This window comes from Bison bison, unplaced genomic scaffold (assembly GCF_000754665.1).
Source record: "Bison bison bison isolate TAMUID 2011002044 unplaced genomic scaffold, Bison_UMD1.0 scf7180017864325, whole genome shotgun sequence".
NCBI lineage: Eukaryota > Metazoa > Chordata > Mammalia > Artiodactyla > Bovidae > Bison > Bison bison.
The window spans coordinates 4,949,478-4,958,624 of record NW_011494897.1 but is presented as its reverse complement, the minus strand read 5'-3'; the positions used below and the strand labels follow the sequence as shown (position 1 = coordinate 4,958,624).

Below are 9,147 nucleotides of genomic sequence, written 5' to 3'. Positions count from 1 at the left end.
AGTGTCAGAACTAGAGAAGGCTGCGCACTGCAACAAAGACCCAGACCAACCAAAACACAAAACAAAACCAAACCTGTAGCCCAAAATTCAATCCAAGTTCTGATTCTGTCACCATACATATGAATTTGTCACATAGCATTCATTTTCTGTACAAATCTACATTGTATTGTTATCTTAATAGTTCTTTGTGCATTATTGTACTTCCCTAAAGATAGTGTTGGAGAAGAGAATGGCAAGCCACTCCAGTATTCTTGCCTGGAAAATTCCATGGACAGAGGAACCTGGCAGGCTATAGTCCATGGGGTCACAAAGAGTTGGATACTATTGAGCCTCTGAGCAAAGATAGTTTAAGTCTTTAAAGAGAGACTTAAAATTATTTTCTATTCTCTTAACAGACCTAGCCTGACACTAAACATCAGATCAGATCAGATCAGATCAGTCACTCAGTCGTGTCCAACTCTTTGCAACCCCATGAATCGCAGCACGCCAGGCCTCCCTGTCCATCACCAACTCCCGGAGTTCACTGAAACTCACGTCCATTGAGTCAGTGATGCCATCCAGCCATCTCATCCTCTGTCGTCCCCTTCTCCTCTTGCCCCCAATCCCTCCCAGCATCAGAGTCTTTTCCAATTAGTCAACTCTTCGCATGAGGTGGCCAATGTGTTTAATATATTTTCCTAAATGTAAAAGCAACTCAAGCTGGGTTCATTTACTCCTATGAGCACTCTCACAGGAAGCCATAGCTTCTCAACAAATAATGGTTGGGAGGTTCTTTGTTGCCGTCCAGTGTCTGTGCTATATCTTCGTGAGAGCTAAGTTGCTTTAGTCGTGTCTGAATCTGTGTGACCCTATGGACTGCAGCCCACCAGGCTCCGCTGTCCATGGGATTCTCCAGGCAAGAGTGGGATGCCATGCCCTCCTCCAGGGGGTCTTCCCAATCCAAGGATGGAACCCACATCTCTTATTTTACCTGCATTGGCAGGTGAGTTCTTTACCACTAGCACCACCCGGGAAGCCCATGCTATGTCTTCTGCTGCTGCTGCTGCTAAGTTGCTTCAGTCGTGTCTGACTCTGTGCGACCCCATAGACAGCAGCCCACCAGGCTCCCCCGTCCCTGGGATTCTCCAGGCAAGAACACTGGAGTGGGTTGCCATTTCCTTCTCCAATGCATGAGAGTGAAAAGTGAAAGTGAAGTCACTCTGTCGTGTCCGACTCTTCGAGACCCCATGGTCTGCAGCCTACCAGGCTCCTCCGTCCATGCGATTTTCCAGGCAAGAGTACTGGAGTGGGGTGCCATTGCCTTCTCCAACTATGTCTTCAGTTACTTTCAAATAATTATACACATGTCAAAGTTTTTAACATTGCCTCATAATTAAACCACCCCAAAACTGTTTTCTTCATTGGTTTAACATATATTCTATACATATATCTATACAAAACCCAATGAATTTTGATAGGGAACATTTAATATTTACTTTTAAATTCAAACTTGATCCTTAGATATCTCATGATTTCTAGGTTCCCTTTAGTTTCAAGGTTTGACAAGTCACCAAGTATAGAATTACATTGATCATTATCTTGTGAATTAGAGCAGAACACACTGCCAACCAACCTCAGGTAAAACCCAAGCAGATTTCTGAATCTTTTAAAAAAATATACCGTCTGCACAAACAGTCCAGATTCCTTCAATAATTCTTGATCTACTGCTTCACTTTAGGTTTTGAAATGTAGTCCATTTCTGATGGAAGAATTGGCTAGACACTTATCAGTGAATCCTACATAAAAATCTTTTTGAAAGAGATCTGTATATAATCTAGAATTTGGAGTTCAATTGATGCATTACATTAATTAGTTCTGTTGTATCTTGGAAATTTTTCCTTGAATGAAATTTATATCATTATTAATTAGTACTTACTGCCAAACAATGATTCCTTCAGCCTTAACAAAAACCCAGGGAAGTCTAGATTAACATCGATGTCAAGGCAAAAGTGGAATGACAGGCAGTGTTTGAGACAAAGAAATCAGTGACTGGATTCATTGTTTTTGTTTCCAAAGTCATTCACACGTGTATTTAGACAAGCTGTGGCCATCTGTAAGGGTGGGTAAATATGCTCCTTGTGCACTGGCATTGCATACATTAGAATTACCAGGCTTGCTCCATTCAGCTGGCCAGCTGCATACTATTTCCTGCTTCCTCCTTAAATAAAATATTATGTAAAGTACCCACCACATACTTGGTCCACAGTTCCTGGACCAGAGTGGACAAGAAACACGCTTCCCAAAGACCACTCTGGAGCTAAACAAATCGACCTCAGCCTTGGGCAGACCTGTTCAGCATGAAGAACTGCTTGACCCAGTGACTTTTCCTCATCATATAAAAATACAGAGAATATTCAAGCGCTTTTACAGCCATGAGTCTCACTCAACTCCCACAACCATCTTGGAATCAAATGCTTTTCTTATTTACATGTTTACCGATACGACAAATTCAGAGAACTGAATAATTCCCCAAGGTCAGACAGGCATGAATGGCCCAGGAAAAATTTCAAAATGCATGCTCAAACTGTAATTCCAATACTTTTCCACGTAATTCACATACCATATTCTCTTCAGGAAGAATGTGCATGCATTAGCTTCCCTCTTTTTCCTTTTGGTTCCTCATCATACAGATCAGTTAAATGCAGACCAAGCTCTTTCTCATTCAAATACACAAACACACACACACACATGCCCGCATGTACACACACCCACCCATATGACTCTTTTCTACCTTCGGCTGCCTTCTATCTTTTCTTCTCTCACATCTTGGCCAATTACTTCAAACTGAATTGTTTCTCTACATTTTTTTCACTTTCCCACTTTTCAATAATTGGCTGTCAAAACCCAAATCATATTATAGGTGATAAACTTAGGTGTACTGCTAATTTACACTATTCCCAGGGAAAGAAATATTTTGCAACCCTGTCTCTAAAAATCCTGAAGTTACTAAAAGTTTCATTCATAATTTTTTTTAAGTCCCTTTCAGATACTCTGTAATAGTTTCCATCTATCTTTTTTAACTTCCATTTATATGTGTATTCTCTTAAACATCAACCCTCTAGAATCTAGATAAATGATAAACTATCAGTCAGTTTTATTGCCTTATGTTACTCTCATCACTTGTTTCATAACAGCACTGTTTTTTTTTGCATTTTTTTCCATCACTGATGTACAATAATTTACTCTAATAAGTAGTGCAAAATTTTATGGCCTCGCCTAGTAAAGTCATCTGCATTTAAGATTATTTTCTGTGGGAAAAAAAAAAGCTTGAACTAATAATTAATCTACAAATGAAAAATTTCAGTGTAAAACTTGAGTGTCTAAGTTTCATGAGGCTTTCATTTCAAACCCCTGAACCTGAGCTGACTTACTACTCTACACATTAACATCTCCAGTCATGGCGTAAAGGCTACGCTTATGTAAATACTTAGCTTATAGAAGAGAAATAACCCAAAGTATGATTAATTGGTTTATTCATTATTAATCAATCACTTAATTCAGAATCACTGGAGACCATCAAGGCACACCCCTTCATTTCAGAAATGAAGAAACAAAGGGACAAGGTTCTCAGATGAAGAGGACAGGCAGGTCATACTATAAACTCTGCTCAGGACCATTTTGACTGTCCCTGAGCTGAAGATCAATGTTCAGTAATACCCATTAGCTAAAAAGCACAAATTTCTAACTCTGATGGATCCAAAGGGTCCTAAAAGTATTATGTCCCATTTCTGTAACCTTTGGAAAATAAATGTTCATCCTAAATAGAACATGAATTTCTAATAACCGAATTAAACGGTTCATCTAAATAGCCAACTTTGGATTTCTCTCCACACATAATAACTTGGAAAAATATATAGCCTGTGTTTACTAGAGCGCTATAGCCACAGTCTCTAAGAAGAGCTATAACTTGCTAACAATTTTCCTGATTTATGTTTGAAAACATACAGGGCATGAAATGATTTCTGCAACCTTACATTTTCCTCAAGAACACTGGTAGGCAGAAGATAGGTTCCAAAAATAATGCTGGATTGCTTGTTGCAGCCTCTTTTTTAATAGAAATGTGTGATGGGCAATTATATGTGCTCCTCCAAAAAAAAAAAAAAAAACCATCATTAGATTTTTTTTTTCCTGATTAAGAGAATTTTTAAAAAAAGAAGGAAGGATGAGGATGGAAAGAGGAAGGGAGTGAGGAAGGAGACGGTGATAAAAGCATCTCTTTTCATATGATGTTTACATTATTAAAAACTGATTGCCTTCTTGCATAAGAAAATGCAATAGATATTCTTCTAAAGAACAGCTTATAGATAATGTATGGTTACAAACCATAACACGCTTATACAAATGTTAGTTATTTTCTGTTATCAGTGTTTAACATATATGGAAATTTACCTCACAATCTATAATTGTGCTAATTAAAACAAGTATTTGTGAATATAAATTATAATGGTCATAAAATCAGCCTTATTAATCTAATATATCTTAGAGTGAGATTGAATTTAAATGGGTCACTCTGGTAACACAGATACAGGAAAACACAGTTTATCCTACCACATAAGTATCAGGAGTACAAAAGTTTTTCTATGTTTCATATAAAGTTAGCATCCTAAATTTGAATCTTCCAAACAGTCAAAGATCACTGTGACAGCTACGCATATTTGCCACGTTAAAAACAAGAATTCATTTGTGTAAAGAAAGAAAAATCAGGACATTCATTAGTGAGCATCCTTTATAGGGCCCTATCCAAGTTATTTATTTTACCAGATGTGCCATCTGAAACAGCTGTAAGTGTCCATAAGTAAATAAGATAGCTTTGATTCTCCAGGGTCTGGCATGTGACCACAGGAATTCTAAACGTATTTAACCCTCCTTTTGTGTTAACTATGATCATTCCCTTGTTTACACAAATAAAAGTATCTTTCACAATAGAAATATAAACAGAGGCCTGACTTAAAACTACCAATGATTCTTCTTCACAAGCACGGGTATTACTGAGCATAATGGTATAAACACATTATAAAATAGTTTAAGGTGTACATATCAGAAGGAGAATGGGAGGAAGAATTTACATCTAAGCAGCTACGGGGGGAGTGAGCCTTCGCAATTGGAAATCATTCAGGCACTTGAATGAATGGCATCTAATTTCCAAGGAAAAGGAAACTGCCCTGGCTATGTGAAAAAGAGTCTTAGCATCACTACCATATGTACTTAGGGAATTTTTATTTAATGATTCCCAAAGATATTTCCAGTGACCTGAATCTGAAGATTCAAAACCGGAAGGTGGTGTGTCCACTTTCTATACCAAAAGACTGAATTATTTTCTGCCATCATCTCTCAAAAGAAGGTCCTTCTCCTTGTTGGCCACCACTTACCACTGATTCCAGTACAAAACACTATTACGAATTAGGTTGAAAGTAATGTAAAGAAGATGGTTCTAGAGGAAGATACTTGAACTTTCCTGCAGCACCCTATGCCATTTGCTCACCTGAGGCCATAAGAAGCACATAGGACTCCTATACAATTCCCTACTCTGATTCCTAAGGTCCACTTCCTCTACTGGAATGACACTGCTAACCTCAAAAACTAAATTGTAAAGCAGAATTATTTCACAGCTTTTTAAAAACTGACAACAAAGTGACAAGAGAAAATTTCTTTGTTTGCACATGAGGTACATATTTTGACTTTATAAAGATACTGTAAGTGAATTTTAAAAAATCAAAATATTCTGAAGCTAGGTAATCATGACTTCAAAACGGCAGACTCTATTGTTCACAAAGAAATTTTCAGTTGGGTTTTTAATACCATTGGTTCAATGGAAAGATTCGCCAACTGCTCCCTGGAGAAAACAGAAGAGATCTGCATTTAAATAGAGATATAGTATTTCCAAATGCACAGTACCTAGAAGGCAGATACTGTCCAGGTTTCTTAGTAAGTTGAAAGTAACTCAAATGGTATTAGGTACATTTCGAGGCTGTAGCCTCTTCATTGCATAGCGCTCCATCTGTTTCCATACCTTTGCTTTTTCCTCTGTGCATTCTTTGTAGTACTTATCCCAAGAAGTTAAAATTAAACCTTTCTCCACTGCAAACTCCCCACACTAGCAACCAGCAATTACTAGTGTACACATCATTTCTGATGTGTACAGAAAAAGACCACAGAAGATAGGTTGGCCAGAAATGTTAAATAATTGAAAAGTATAATGACTTAATAGAGGAGTAAGCTTAGTTTACAATGCAGCCCATTTAAAGCCATAAAGATACTGTGTAAAAATTTTATCTTGTGGTTGACCATTACATATCCTATCTATTATTCAAAAGTATCTCAACATTGTTTTTCTTCATTAATGTGGCTTTTGGCATTTCCCTCAAAATCTTTCTGTTCCCAGCGTTTTCCAACAATTTTGAAACAAATACAAAATTCCTACTTTCTATGTCATAAATTTCCCTCACTGGGATAATGAGATCTCCAGTGTCTAATTGAAACCAATTTCACAGGTCAACTTGTAAGGCAGCCTTTAACTTCCTTGGATGTGATTTGTTTTGCATTGAACACAATCAAGCACGCACAATATTAAAAAAGAAATAAAACAGGGCTAAAGCTACTTGCATGGACACATCTGTAAAAAAAGAGAATCTCATAAATAACCTACCTTCCTGGGACACATTAAACCAGGGATTTGTCTATATTATTAAATGTCACAGGGCATCAGGAAAGTTTTGCCTTGACTGTTCAGCTAAGGTAAGTAGCAAGTTCATGAAGAAGAAAAAAAAAAAAAAAAAAACAGAGAGACACTTGGGATCAATTTCAAACATAAGCCCATTACCTCCGGCAGGCTCCTGCGAAAATTCTAGCTGCAACTGAAATATCCCTGTAAACAAGGTTCCTGAGAACAGCCTCAAATATTCTTCTCAGCAACACTTTCCCTCCCAGCCCTTCGGCTGCCTGCCTACGAGGGAGGTTGGTTACACCTTATCTGGCTGTCCTGCCATCTCATGCTGATTCAAATTCAGAACTCAAAGTGAAAGATGAAATATCTTCCAGATCACTTAATATTGAAATCCTGTCACAGTAATAAGTGGTGCTCAGTTGGAGATGGGAACATGGAACTCTCTTGGTAACCTTTTAATTTCTGAAAAAATTGTACAGAGTAAATTGAGTGACACAGACATAGAAACCAAATGGATCGACCTGCTCTATTTTGTTACAGCACCACCCATCAGAAGTTCCCTTGGCTCCCTTGGCAATCCCCCCTTAATGAAGACTGGCGGGTTTCAGTAGACACTAGGCACTAAGATTTAAATGCTATTTTGATTTGCTGAAGAAATGATCTTTTATTGACATTCATCTCCCCAGTCAATGGACAGCTCTCTGTGTTATACCATCCTCCACAGAAACGCTTCTAATTCTCCATAACATGAGTGGAAAGAGTTATGAGAACTGTTTTAATAAAAAATAACAAAGCCATGCTTAACAGACAGATCTATATTTGAGAAATCATCTAGGCCTGTTTCATGATATACTCGATTCTTTTCGTATTTAAAGGAAAAGAAGCCCCATCACGTGACTTCATCTCCATCCATATTTTCAAGTACCTTCTTCTGTCAGCTATTCCTCAGCTCAGATCTGAGAACTGTTCAAATTTCCCTCTCCTCCCTACAAGGACAGAAAACTGTTTCTCAGGTTGGTTAACTCATTTTGGTAACATCAAACCTACTGGACAGGAAAAAATAAAAAAGAATCCAGACACCCCTTTCCCATTCCCCAACCACATCCCCTGCCTTCCCCTGGAGAACTTTTCTTCCCCTTTTCTCTTGCCTGCTGCTTCTGAGTTTGGGCCTTTTCCAAACACACTCCCCTATTTGGACTTTGGGCAGCGTGAGAAACAAAAGAGAGTCTCTCTTCAAAACTAGACCAAGTCATTCAGCTGCTCCGCACCACTTCAAAACATCCCCAGGTCTCTTGCTTCTTGACTTAAAGTATTAAGCAGGACTGTTCTGAAAAGAGTAGGAAGTCATACGTGGCCCTAACAGCTGCACTTAACTCACATGCTGAGCATTTCTTTCTTTTTTCCTCTTTTTTCTTTTTTTTTAAAGAGAGAGAAAAGGTGTTATTTTCAACATTGCCCTCTGGTTTGGAGTAGCAAAAATCACGTGCTTTCAGTGTCTGCCCGTGTCTTCTTGGGAGGCCACTGGTGCTTGGCCCTACAACACCAACCCACAGCAAACAAGCCTCCGTAGCTGAAACCGCCCGGTGTGGCAATTCACAACATCACCCGAGCAAGCAGGAGAGAGAAACACAGACAGAATCACTCCACAACATCGAGGCACCGCGAGGGACTTCTCCAGGCCCTTCCAGACTTTTCCAGAAATGTTCATTAAGATTCTGAAAAGGGGGTGGGGGGGTGGGGTCAGGGAAGGGAACAGGAGGAGGAGAGCTTGGCCCTCTGTGTGTCTCTGTCTCTGAGACTCTCATCACCAAACATTGGGGGGGTGGGGGGAGGGGGTCTAGCCTGCAGATCCATCGGAGAGACTTGAAGGCTAGAAGGGGGTGGGTGGTTTGAAATACTTAAATGACGGTCGGGTGACCTCCGTGTAACTTCAGAGAGTCCCACGGGAAGGTGAACGCGTTGGGGAAACACAGAGGGTGAGGCGTAGAGGACAGGAAGGAGACACCTAGGTCTACAGCAGCAGCAAGCACCAGAAGGATTTTTCCAGCCCACGACAGCGGTCCTCAACTCCGGACACCACCCTCTCCCCAACGACCCCCTGCCCCGATCCCCTCGCCCCCTAGGGCCCCCACCCCTACTCATCCCCCACCCCGGTCCCGGCGCCCTAACTCTGCCCTTACTCTTTGCCACTTTCCCAAGCCCTGAAGTCTCGATCCAGGAAGGGGGATGGGAGAGGTGTTTTAAAGAACAAATCTCATGGAAATGAGAATTGATCAGTGTCTCTAGCACACACGCGCTGACAGTTTTGCAGTCATGGTAAGGCGAGTCTACGACAGGGGGACAGTACTCATGGTTGTGTTATGGAGGGAGGGGTTGCTTTTTTTTTTTTTTTTTCCTCCGAGAGACTCTAAACAAGTGAAGGGGGGAAGGGGGGGGAGCAATAG

The 9,147-nt window shown here is 39.9% G+C and overlaps 1 protein-coding gene across 3 annotated transcripts in view; it reads right to left on the bottom strand.

Moving 5' to 3' along the window:
- Positions 1-9,147, bottom strand: part of ESRRG (estrogen-related receptor gamma) — a 694,862-nt gene that overhangs the window by 634,948 nt on the left and 50,767 nt on the right. The gene's annotated exons all lie outside the window — the stretch shown is intronic.